We start from the raw sequence: 14,016 nt of genomic DNA, 5'->3' as shown, positions 1-14,016 counted from the left end.
TGCCCTCTTCCTCCCAATCATTTTATGCATGAAGCTTTCCCTGCTTTCCCATCTGAAAATGACCTCTTTTCTCAAATTTTCCTAGATGACTTCATCCATATCTGTCCATTGCCCTCATCATACCTAGCCTACTTATAGCCTACTTGTTTGTTTATGAATCATTTCTTCCTTGATCAAGCATGAGCTCCTTGAGAGGGAGGACTTTTGATTGATTCTTTGTACTTGGACTTAGGTATTTAATAAATATTTGTTGTCTTGACTTAGGAATTTTGCCATTGTATCAAGGTACAATCATCCTCTGCTATTTGCCCATTGGTCTTAGTTCTGCACTTTAAGACTAAGGAAAAGAATTCAATATCTCAGTCATCTTTCCTGTCTGTTCAGAAGGTACAGCCCTGAGTATGATCAGGCTTTAGCCAGAGTTTGCCTCTAGTTTCCTTTGATGTGGAAAGAACATAGGGCTTGATCCCAATGAGACCAGTGAAATCTCCAAACTCCTGTCAGCAGATCTGGAATCTGATTCAAGATAGGCTAGTCATCTGCAAGCCTGTTGTTGTCCACTCACGTGCTCATGTTCATTGCAAGAAAAGCACTGACTGTGGAAGGGTAGGCACAAGGACACTGGTAAGAGAAAGGGTCTACCAATCACTCATATGCCTGAGAAAGTGACATAGATGAAAAAAAAATAAGGATTCTGTTCCATACCCCACTCAGACTGAAATAAAAAAAACTCATACTCCCTACTCCATACATGCCACAGCATATATGTGATGGTGAAAAGGAATGTGCTCAGGAATAATTGAGTTTTCATGAAACACATTCATAGACTGAAGGTTAGGTGAGGTCCACAAGAAATACTTGGTTTGGGGCGGCTAGGTGGTGCAGTGAATAGAGCATCAGCCCTGGAGTCAGGAGGATCTGAGTTCAAATCCGGCCTCAGACACTTAACACAAAAACTAGCCATGTGACCTTGGGCAAGTCACTTAACCCCAATTGCCCTCCAAAAAAAAAAGAAAAAGAAATACTTGGTTGACCAGGCTGAAGCTCACTAGTCCAAGACTAAACAAGCATGAACACTTCAGAAGGAAAATCTACCCAGGCTAAGAAAGAGGAGATTATCAAGATTCTATTCAAAGATGAGAACAAAAATAATCTCCATATCCTCCCCAAGTGACCTTAGCCAAGTTACTTAACCTCTTCTCCAGTTTCATCTATTTTAATATGGAGGTAATGCTAGCACCTGGCTCCCAGGGTTGTTGTAAGCATCAAATGGAATAATGTGCACAGTACCTGGCGCATAGGTACTATATAAGTTCTGTTACTACTATTATCATTATTATCTACATTCTACCTCTCTTTGTTTTCTTTAGTAATTTTTCAGTCATGTCCAATGTTTCATGACCCCTTTTTTGGGGGGAGGGGGTTTCTTCACAAAAAAAGATACAGGAGCAGTTTGCCATTTCTTTCTCCAGTTTATTTTCCAGATGATGAAACTGAGGCAAACAGTGAAGTGACTTGTCTAGAATCACACAGCTATTGTCTGGGAACAGATTTGATTTCAGGTCTTCCTGATCCCAGGCCCAGATTCCATCTGCTGTGCCACCTAGTGACCTCTTACTTGTCTACAAAACCCATTCAATATTACCAAAATAAAAAATAAAATAAAATCTTCTACACATAATGATTCTTTCATTACTTTATAACAGCCATCGTGTCTCTATTAAATCTTTTCACATTCAGACAAAATAATCTCAATTTTTTCAAATAATCCTTGTGTGGGGCATAGCTTCAGGTTCTCTTAATATCCTGATCACTCTTCTGGTCAACATGCCACTTGATAAAGAGCCTCCTAAAATGTGACACCCAGAACTAATGACAATATTAAAGAAGTGGTCAGATCAAAACAGAGGTCAGAAGGATTTCCATTTTTGGAGTGAGTCAATCTGCCACTCACTGATATCTTAGGCCATTCTAGTGTTGCCACATTCTGGGCATTCAACCATCTCTCGGACAATTTTGGTTGCTCCACTCACCTGTATTGCATGACTCTTTTTTAAAATAATATTTTATTGTTTCCCCAGTTACATGTCAAGACAATTTTTAGCATTTATTTTTACAAGATTCTGAGCTCTAAACTTTTTCTCCCTACCCCCTATCTTCTGCAAATGGAAGGCAGTTTGATATAATTTATGTATATGCTATCATGTAAAACATTTCCATATTAGTCACAGTCATGAAAAAAGAACAGATAAAAAAAAACAAGAAAGAATAAAGTATGTGTGAAAATATACTTCAGCCTGCATTCAGAGTCCATCAGTTATTTATATGGATATTGATAGCATTTTCCTTTGTGAGTCCTTCGTACTTGTCTTGGATCATTGTTTTGCTAATAAGAGTTGAGTTGGTCATAGTTCGTCATCAAGCAATGTTCCTGACACTGTGTACAATGTTTTCTTGGTTCTGCTTATTTTACTTTGCATCAGTTTGTACAAGTCTTTCCAGGTTTTTCTGAAATCTGCCTGTCCATCATTTCTTATCATGCAATAGTATTCCATTACATTCCTATATCATTCTTTGTTCAGCTGTTTCTCAATTAATGGGCATCCCCTCAATTTGCAATATTTTGCTACCGTGTGAAGGGCTGCTATAAATATATTTGCACATGTAGGTTTTTTTTTCCCTTTTTAATGATATCTTTGGGATACAGAACTAGTAGTGGTATTGCTAGATCAAAGGTTATGCAAAGTTTGGTTGCCTTTTGGGGATAGTTCCAAATTGCTCTCCAGAATGGTTGAATCAGTTCACAATTCTACCAACAATGCATTGGTGTCCCAATTTCCTACATCCTCTCCAGTCTTTATAATTTTCCTTTTTTGTGTCATATTAGCCAATCTGTACTATTTCCCCACAATAACTTTCTATGGTCAGATTCTTTTGTTGTTGTTGTTGTTGTTGTTTTTTGCTCATCTGTTTCATTTTTTTTTTCTTTCTTTGATATTTGAGCTCTTCTTCCAGGATGGAAGGTACACTGTTCCAGGCTGCTTGTGCCAGTGGCTATAGGCCTTGGCTGTTTACCTGATGCTACACAGATGTTGCCCTGAGGCCCACAGGGGACCTCATATCTAGTGATGTGCTGAAGGGGCGGAGTGAGAGGGTAGCTGGCGGTGCTGGAAGCCATAGGGTCTGGCAGTTTACCTACCTGGTCCTGAGCTGGGGTGCTAGTGGTGGTTTCTGGCATATGCTGAGGTCCAGTGCAGTGTTTCTGAGTTTCCCCAGGGCTATACTGAAGCACATGGTGGTTCTCGGAGCTGGAGTCTGACTGGTTCCCCTGGCTATGCTATGGTGCGTAGGAGGTCTTGGTATTGGCATTTGCCTGTTCCACCACACTGAGGCTTAGGATTTCCCATGGGTTTGCTGCTAGCTTGTTGGGGCACTTCCTCTTCTGGACTGCATTCCCCTTTTACCCAAATGACACAGACCTTTCTGGTTGATCCTCCAAGTTTCTTGGGATAAAAGATTGTTTCACCCCGTATTTTTGCTGACTCTGCTATTCCAGGATTTGTTTGGGGAGCTATTTTATGGTTATTTGGAGGTAAATGTCGGAGCATTACAGTGATTTACTCTGCCATCTTGGCTCCCAGAATTCCTATATTGTATGACTCTTGCAAAGCCCTCAGGATTAGCTAACACTAATAAACTCTTTGGCTTGACCTCAGCAGTAATATTTTGGATCATGGCTTGGACTGTGCCTATGAATTTCCTTTAATTGCCTGCACAGATCAGTCCTATACCTCTAAAACATGGGAACCAATAATAATGCAGCCTAAGATTTCTTGTTGGCCACATCACACTGTTGGTTCACACTGGTCGTACAGTGCACTGAGACCTCGAGATCTTCCCCATGATCTACCTTGTAGTCATTTCTTCTTCATCCAAGTGTCTCAAAAATGTTCGCCATGTATCACAATGGGGACCTGGTAAGAGTGCACGGTTTCGTTAACACAAATCCATCCCTTCTATGGGGAAAACAATATAAAAGTGCATTCCTTTGCCAACAAATCAGTCACACCTACCCCGAAGATGAGCAACACATTTCCCTATGGAGTATAGCAGTTCAAAGCGCTTCATGACCTGCCCCCTCCTTCAATCCTCCAGTCTTCTGAAATGTGATAGCCCATCTCCCTGTACTTCCTGATCTAGGGATGCTATTTCCTGAACAAGAAATCTTATCTTCTTCCTTTGTAATGGCTATCTCCCTCCTCATCTCTCTCTCCTGAATTCTAACCTGTCTTTCAGATGGGGAGAGGAGGAGGTTGAAATGGGAAGGGAGCCAGAAGTCATTAAGTGCCTATGAAGGGCCAAGGACTGGGATAAGTGCTTTACAAATATCATCTCCCTTGATATCTCAAGCCCCACCTTTTACAGGAAGTCTTTCCTTATCCCTCTTACTTCTGGTGCCTTTTCTCCACTATTTCCAGTTTATCCTATAGGTAGCTTATTTGCACAATTGCTTATATGTTGTCTCCATCGTTAGACTTGAGATCAGGTACTGTCTATTACCTTTCTTTGTATACCCAGCTATTAGTACAATGCTTGACTCTTAGGAGGTGATTATTTAATAAGTGATTATTAAGTAAGTGTATTGTACAATGAATGCAGGTATTTTATGTATTCCATGATTTTGTGCATGTGCAAAATTTCTACCACCTCCTCACATTTCCCTCACCTCAGTTAAATTGCAAACTATACAAGGGTAGAAAATATTTCTCACCCATCTTTACATCTCCCTAACCACCTAGCATGCTGTTTTGCACATAGTTGGTTTTCCATAGTTATGGAATGAATAAGTGATTGCTATCTTTTCTCTCATTTGTAATGAGGAACAATACTCTTTTCCCACCCCCAATAAGATAATCTATTACCTGATTTCTTTTGCAAGAAGTTTGTAAAATATAGATCCCTTTTCTCCGGGGAGGATGTAATTGTCAGGCTCCAGTGGGATTGTGTTTAGGTTTACAAGCCTGTAGCTCTCAGTCCTCTGAATTTTATCTGGCATGGTGAGCTGCTCATCGAGGAATTCAGAGTCCTCTTTCATCCAGCTATACATCTGATTACTTCTTGCTATTCACAGAGGAAGATAAGCTTCCAATCCTTTGGGATCTAAGACTTAAGCAGAAGTGCAACTGGTTCCATTCCCCTCTTTATTTCCTTCCTCACGTGTATCGTCACACATTCTAGAGTAGCAAAGAAAAGTAGAATTTAATTTTTTTTTGACAATCCCGGCTGCACACCACTAACCTTGAGTATAAAATAGATGCTAATAAATGCAGGGTCTTAAAAATGTGAATTATAGCCATTTCACACTTCATGGCAGCTTCAAACTGGTGAGATAGCCTAATACTTAATTACAATGCTTGTCCTCTCTTCAAGTGTGGATGACATTCCTCAGATATATTTTGCAATGACATCTGTGGGAAGAAGTCGAGAAACTAATTAGTTATTCCTAATGCAGAGTATTGACTGTGCACTGATTAAAAGAAAATGTTGACATCCATCCTCACATGATGTATCTGTCTATTAGTTTAGTCTTCTCCCTGTGGTTTTCATGGAAGGTCTCTGGAAAATGATGAAAATGCCCTTCAGTCTTCATAATGCAGATGTTTATAGAAAACATTGCTTTTCATTTACATTCTGTGAAGGATGAGTGGGGTGATGGTGTGCTTAGCAGGGGGTGTTTGATATTTTCTGCTTCAGGGAAAATTACCAGCCGGTGTTTTCTGAGGGCCACTTTGGTGGAGCAGAATGTGATGTTATCTACAAGTTAGTGAGGAAGCCCCACCATACGTACAATACAAGCAATTATTAAACAAGAAGCCTCTTGGGCCTCAAGCTGAGGCAACCCAACAGCTGCTTGCCACAGCATATGATGTATATGCCTACCCACAGAGCCCTGATCATCATGGAGTCATATGTTCATAAAGCATGGCCTTCTCCTTCCAGTATGAGAGGTAAAATTTGCCACTGTATGAAATCTTGTCTCATTTAGTCCATGTTTCTCTCAGGACACTGATCACATCCTCCCTTTGATTAGAGTTACTTGGTTTCTTGTCCTGTTTTACTAGACTCTATGCTACTTGAGGGCAGGATCTGCATTTTATTTCAATTTTATACCTCATTGAGCAGTTACCACAGTCAGTATGTAAGTGAGTAAGTAAGACACAGTAGAGAGTTGCTAAGCATTTAAGTGACCACTATGTACCGAGCACTGAACTAGGCACTGGGGATAAGAAGGAAGACAAAAGACAGAACAGAGAGCTTATAGACTAATGGGGGAAAGCAAGACAACATGCAAACAACTATGTACAAAAAAGATGTAGGCAAGCTAAATTAGACATAATCAATAGAGGGAAATCACTACATTGAGGGGCACTTCTCATAGAATACAGGATTTTAGTGGAAGCTTGAATGAAGCCAAAAGGTAGAGATGAGGAGGCAGAGAATTAGAGTCTGGAGATGGAGGGGCTTGTTTGAGGAACAGTAAGGAGGCTGGTGTCAGTGGATTGCTCAGTACAGGGTCAGAAGTAAGGTGTTATAAGACTGGAAAGATAGGAGGCCAGGTTGTGAACGGCTTTGAATGCCAAATAGAGGATTTTATATTTAATCCTGAAGGAGAAAGGGAGTCCCTGGAATTTATTGAATAGGAGCTGGGTGGGAAGGGGCAGTGTGACTTGGTCAGAACTGCACTTTAAAAAGATCAATTTGACAGCTGGGTGGAGGATAGATTGGGGGCGATCGCAGTAGTCCAAGGGTGAGGTGATGGCCTGTACCAAGTCGGGGCAGAGTTAGAGAGAGAAGGGGGTGTATACAGAAGATAATTAAAAGCGTGAGTTATATTCATGTCCTATCTCCTGGAGGAGACTGTAAGTGTCTTGAGGGAAGGGACTATGTCTAATTTATCCATCAGACTATGAGCTCCTTGAGGGCAGCATCTATTTTTGTTGTTGTTTTTGTCCTTCTTTGTATTCCCAGTGCTCAGCATAGTAAGCATTTAATAAATGCTAATGTAGGGGCAGCTAGGTGGCGCAGTGGATAGAGCACCAGCCCTAAAGTCAGGAGGACCTGAGTACAAATGTGGCCCCAGACACTTAACATTTACTATCTGTGTGACCTTGGGCAAGTCACTTAACCCCAATTGCCCTGCCTCCCACCCTCCAAAAAGGCAAAATAACAATAATAATAATAAATGCTAATGTACTGACCAATTGACTTTGTTTGCCACAGTCACTAATACCATCTAATACCATGTTCAACTTAGAATAAATGTTTGTACAATTTATGTTTTTGTTTTTTTTTGTTTTAACAGTGCAATTATTCAAGTCATTATTATAATAATCTACAGGGGAAACTCCATCCATTTACTTAAACTAAGTGGAAACAAAAGGGGTAAGGGGAGGAGGGGGGTGAGTAGTGTGCCCGTCTGTACGGTGTCATTCGGGACTGAAATATAAGTTTTATTTCTTAGGAAGTTGCATGAGTATAGAATTGTGCAATGAACAAGCTTCAGAAATTCCCTTCTCCTCCTTGGGTCTTGGTTTCCTCAAATCTAAAATGTTATGATTGAACTAGATGACCTTTAATCCTAATTTCTAAAGTCCCTTCCCAACTTTACATCTATAATACTATGATTAAGTAGCAGTGCTAACGATGAAAGAACTGAAGTGCTTACATTGTATTATGAATGAAATCTCTTGTGACAGCCAGCTACATGTACTATTTAATGAGTGAGTAAATAAGGACATACTTTATTTATATTGAATGGGTGGTGAACTGAGAGGTGAAAATAAGCAGTAATGATCTGTTCTCTCATAAGATTGATTCAAGCTGAGCAGAGGGCCCACTATTTATAAAAATGACTGTGAGCTTCTCAGATGATCCAGGAGCATGTCAAAGATGAAATATTAGATTCAAATCCCATTAGGAACTTACTGCATATCACAATTGGAAATGATGTGATATCATCTCATGAGACTCAATTATGACAGTCTGAAGTTGAATAGAATTAGGAGTGAGGAGACATTCTTCCTTTAAATAGTGATGTGACCTTAAGTAAATAGGCCATTCAACCTCTCTGGCCCTCAGTTTCCACCTCTATCTAAAAAGGGATTGAACCGGACAAACTGTACGGCCTTCCCCACTAATATTCTATGTCTTGTGTTCTGAGGCTCCTTATAGCTCTGACATTTTGTGTTCCGTGACCCCCTCCAACTCCTCTTTGTTCTATGTCCTTAAGTCCTTTCCAACTCTGATTCTGGGCTCCAAGCTTCCTTGTGTTCGAAGGTCTATTCCTGACATTTTCTGCTTGATTTTCAAAAGCTCCTTTCCACTCTAACATTCTGTAAATCTGTGATTCAGTTTGTTGAAATCCATTTTAACCTGAAAGGAGCACCTTTTGAAATGTATAACATAGACAGTAGTGCATGACCTGGGACACCCTGAGGAAAGATTTCCCAAGTAAGAAGATATCCAAAGTTACAATACGCATACTTTGCCTTTTTTTCACCATGATTCTCAGGACCAAGCTTATGAAATCTATTTCTGACTTAAATATCTTCCAGAAGCAAAGTATATACATATCAACAATCAAAGAGGTGATGATGTACTTCCTATATGATACATTGTTATATAATCAGTATTGAATGAGGAGAAGCATGATGTCATCAAAAGGGGGCCAACTGTGGGGTCCAGAAGACCTGGACCTAAGTCCTGTCCCTGACTCACACTCACTAGCTGTGTGATTATGGACAAATCACCCCACCTTACTGTGCCCCAAGCAACTTTCTAATAGTGTTAAGGCAGCTACAAACTGCATTATCAAAGGGTATTTCCTCATCAAGGAATTCGTCCATCAACTAAATTACAATTTTGGATTAAAAGAAATAATTAGTCACTTGCCTATTGATGAGGAGCTAGACATATTGAGGGAGAAACCCACAGGGATCCCAAGACCTGAGCAAGGTCACCTGGAATGAACTCACAGACTCCATCATTCTTTCAGTCAAGGTGGCAAAAATTTATTGTTGTGCTATACAGCCGGCAAGAGTTCTTAGGGAACCTGCAACCTTAGAGAGGGGTATAGCATACAAGATAAACTATAGTAAAACACATGCCAAATATGCTACGTGATTCAGGGCAGAATTAGGGAGTGGGTAAGGAGTGGTCAGTTCTTAAAAGAACATGCACTTTTAATATCTTCTGCGCAGGTATTTTACCCAGAGTTCACTGGGAAATAGCCCAAGGGGGGCTACAGGGAGGTGTGGTTTTAGTCCTGAAGCATCACTAAGTCAACAAATGGTCAGGGCTGACTGATTCATACCCAGGCTGCCCCCATCAGTGTCTTGTTAGACAAGATAAACTAAAGGGAGTATACATATGACTAAGTCGAGGACACATATGATAGGTCAGTGAGTAGTAAATATCTTTATGACCCAGTACACAGCTGGTTCAAACTACTAAATTCTATAAGTACAGCTGCCTACTATATCAGAAAAAGAGATCCGAATTTTGCTAGGGCATGCTGCCCTTGGCTGGAGAGAAAGTGTCTGAGACAGTGTTTTGAGGCTAGGGAGAGATGTGATTTTGGAACTGGGGTTCAAGCACAGGCACCCAAGCACCCCATCACCTATGATGCTGAAGAGATGCTCTCCACTTACTAAAGAAATAAGTTTTTTTTATTTTGTGCAATTGTGTCCCCATTTGGGGTTTTCTTGGCAAATATACTGGAAGAGTTTGACATTACCTTACTAGTTTATTTTACAGATGAGGAAACTTAGGCAAACATGGTTAAGTGACTTGCCCAAGGTCACATAACTATTAAATATCTGAGGCCAGATTTGAACTCAGGAACATGAATCTTCCTGACTCTATCCACGGTGCCACTTAGCTACCCCAAAAAAATAAGTTAGTGCATAGGAATAATCTCATTCTTGCAAATCAAAGCTAATGTTATAGAGGATGTTTGACAAATATTGGTCAAGAGAAGTGCAAAATCAAACCTTCCTTTTAGTAACTAATGTAAGCAAAATGGAATATGTAATTGATTTAATTTTTCATGACAAAGACTAAAGCAGGCTGCACAGTTTACAGGCAATATGCAGGCAATCAGGTGTACTTGGGAGGCATTATAAGTACTATCCATAGGCTCCGGGCCAAGCTACTTAGCCTCTCAGGGCTCTAAGCCCAAGATGTCAAATACTTGACCCAGATGCATTGAGGCTGGCTTCCATCCTGAGTGGCCAAGCCAGGTTAAAACATAATTGGGAAATATTTGACTAGATAAAAATAAATACAGGTAATGTTAACATATGGTTTTCTAAGTCAATAGGTAACCCAAACTTAGGTACAGCTTTGTGGCCCTGTTTCTCTTTGAGTTTGACACTCCTGCTCTAGGCAGTTTTCTAAGAATATAATTTGTAGAGAATTTAGCTACCTGCATTGGTAGAGTTACTAAGCTGCATTTCTTCCCCTGGGAGCTTCCTATGCCAGTGAATTCACAGGTTCAGTCCTTGCCCAATCCCTATACTCTCAATAAATCTATCTTTAAATCTCTAACACTAAGCCTAACTCTAACAATGTCTCTCCCTTTCTCAAAGGCATCTAGGGCTCCTGTTTGCCCCTAGGATAAACTACCAGCTCCTCTCTATGTCATTGAGAGCCCTTCTCAGTCTGATTCTACTCTATCTTGCTAGACTGATTACACATTACTCCCCCTCAAGCCATTTTTGTTTCTTTCAAATCATCTTAACTATGTGTTCCCAATATACAACATTTCCTCTTCCTCTCCCTTTTCTAAGCCTTTCCATTTTCTCCCAAGCTTGGAGGGTTCTCTCCCTTCACCTCTGACTCTTAAAACCTCTAATTCCCTTCAAGGCTCAAATCAGCTGCTATCTCCTACAAGGTCTTTCCTGATTCCTTGAATTCCTCCAATTCTCCTGACCCCTACCAATTAGTGATGGCCCATCCCTGAAATTATATTATGTTCTTATATTTATTTATTTATTTGTTTCTTTTGGCATGGCAATTGGAGTTAATTGACTTACCCAGGGTCCCAAAACTAGTAAGGGTCAAGTGTCTGAAGCCGGATTTGACCTCAGGTCCTCTTGTATCCAGGTTCGGTAAACTATCAACTGAGCCACCTAGCTGCCTCTGAAATTATATTATGTCCTTAAAAATTTAGTCACCTGTGCACGTCATTTCCCCCAATGAGTTATATGCTCCTCTTGGAGGGGCACTGATTCTTTTTTGTCTTTATATGCCCAGAAAATTCCTGAAGGCATAGACTACTCTTATATCCCCTAGCAGAATGCTTGGCATATAGCAGGTGTTTAATAAATGCTTACTGAATTGAATTATGACTTTTCCAAACTCTGCCTTCCTTCTAACCAAATAACAGAAGATTCAAGCTTTACTATAGATGAAATCTACGTTATTGGAGTTGAAAGACCATGAGCTTCCTTTTCTCTGGAGCCCTGTTCCAGAAGAGACTCTAAAGGCTTCAAAACGTCCCCCTTCCTCCCCTGTGATGGAATAGGGCCACGTTAAATGGAACTCCCTGGGGGCAAAAACCAAGCTGGAAAGCATAACACAAAGGAGCCTTGCCTAAATACACTTTATTTGTGCTTCAGCCTGCCCCAGCAGAATCAATAGCTCTCTCATAACCATTGCTGGAAAATGAAATTAGACATTAAACTCTAATGAGCCTTTTTTATTTTTCAAATTGAGTATTCTGTGTCATCCAGGAGGGCCTCCATTTATATTTGCCTGCCTTCATAAAGGCTGAACCCTGAGGTAAAATGCATCTTCTGTGAGTTAAAGAATTTTTTTTCCCTTGGAGCAAATCATAACAGGCACCTATTTTTAATGTGGCTGTGGATGGATCTTTATCTCTAACTATAGGTTCCTGCCACCAAAATCTGATTCCTGCTAGCTACCTATCCATGGGCCAGTTTAACCCCCAGGACACAGAGGATGCCCTGGTTCCTTAGTAAAATTAATTCCTTTCATAGCTGTAGGTAGTCAGGACACCCCCATGGTCATAAAAAAGCAACCTCCAGTCACATTTTTCAAAGAGTTTGTTCTTCATGGCATAGACACTACTTATGAGGGCTTTTGTCTGAATTGGACTCAGGAAGGAAAAGGGATTTCCACTGGAATATCATCCCACATTCAACCTGCACTAGGAATTTGGGGCTGGGGAACAGCATGTGCTCCCCAGCCAAAATAGGAGTAATAGGGAGCGACTGAAGGAGAGGATGGGAAGGGAACAAGAGTCTGTCAATAACACTATGCCAGGCAAGGTGCTCAGCACTTTACAAATGGTTTCTCATTTGGCCTCACAACTCCGTGAGATAGGGGCTATTATCATCTCCAATTTACAAGTGAGAAACTTGACTTCACCAGTGGTTCAAGTTCACAGCTTCTCAGAAATGATTAATGAAACCTAAGGGGAAAAACAACCAAGCCACAGATGAGATGCCCTTCCCAAGGCGGGGTGGATATTGGAGCTTTTGCCTCAGTTCTAGAGCTTATGCTTTTAGTACCAGGGATGTGTCAGTGGGTAGCAGGGTCTCCCATCTTCTTCCCCAGGACATGAGCTTGGAGTGGCACCCAATGCTGATTTCTACTACAGCACAACTCTAATTTTCTGATACTGTGTAATCTCTTTACCAGTATTTAAAATAAAAGTAGAGCTCAGAAAAATCAAAATCTAATCTAATCTATCAAATATTTATCAAATGCCTGCTATAAGCCAAGCTCATAAAAACAACTGACCTTAAATGAAAAAGAAAAAAAATACTCCATTCTTCTGGCGTTGCTGCATGGCAGTATGACATGGAATACCACTCACTGACTTTGAAAAATGAAAAGTGAGTATCACACAAAGCATGGACAACATAGCGGTTTTGAGAAGGCAGCAACATGTAATCAAAGAGTATAGGGGTACAAGATATCATCCAGAAATTATATGACAGGAAGTGAAAATGATCTGGTCATATGGCAGGAACAAGAAAGGGCAAGTGGACAGAGTATTCCCCAAGCAATATTTGAAGAAAGACCCCCAGCACGCTGTATGTTAATGGGAGGGAGGCATACTCAGGAATGCCAGGGGTGAGATCTGAATTATCGGAGGGAGCTTGCAAATTCAAAATCATGAAATCATGGATCAGTTTGAGTATTTGAGAGCATGCTATGTGCCAGAGATCTGGGGCAGGGGGAGGAAAGACCCCACTTTCATTCCACTTGGTCTTGAACTTGCAATGGTGCTAGCTCTGCAGATACCACAGTATTGAAGAAAGCACATTGGAGACCACATACATTTTAGTCCAAGCTCCAAAGAAGTGAGCCAAATAACCTTGGGCAAATCACTTCAACTCCCTAAATGTCTTCTGCAAAATAAAGTGGTCAGACTACTCTGGCTTGGTGCAAAGAGCCCTGGAACAGGATTCAGATCCTAACTGTGTTGACTTCTGATGTTACTCTACCTCTTTTTGCTTCAATTTTTTCATCTGTAAAATGAGATAGTTGAACTAAGTGATTGCTAAAAAAGAAAAAGAAAGAGAATAAGCATATATATACACACATATATTATATATATAGCCTACTATGTGCAAAGCCCTATGCTAAGCATGTTACAAATATTAACTCACTTGATTCTAGCAATACTCCTGAGAGATAGGTGTGATTATCATTCCCATTTTGCAGATGAGGAAACTGAAGCAAAAGAGACTTAAGTGACTTGCCCATGGTCACACCAGCTAGTAAGTGTATGAGGCTAGATTTGAACTCAGATCTTCCTGACTACAGGACCAGCACTCATTCACTGAGCCATCATCCCATGACCCAATGGTTATGCCATAGGACAATGGTGATTCATGTGGAAATGCATACATTTTGGGGTTTTTTTTCCTTCACATTTTTTCCAATTACATGTAAATATAGTTTCCAACATTCATTTTTGTA

At 40.4% G+C, this 14,016-nt stretch overlaps 1 protein-coding gene across 3 annotated transcripts in view; it reads left to right on the top strand.

Moving 5' to 3' along the window:
- Positions 1 to 14,016, top strand: part of SGCD (sarcoglycan delta) — a 562,593-nt gene that overhangs the window by 463,786 nt on the left and 84,791 nt on the right. The window lies entirely within an intron of this gene.

The sequence above is a fragment of the Petaurus breviceps genome, unplaced genomic scaffold, assembly GCF_028583685.1.
Source record: "Petaurus breviceps papuanus isolate PSGF00001 unplaced genomic scaffold, PetGlider_PUasm1.0 551, whole genome shotgun sequence".
NCBI lineage: Eukaryota > Metazoa > Chordata > Mammalia > Diprotodontia > Petauridae > Petaurus > Petaurus breviceps.
This window is presented reverse-complemented; position numbering and strand designations above follow the sequence as displayed.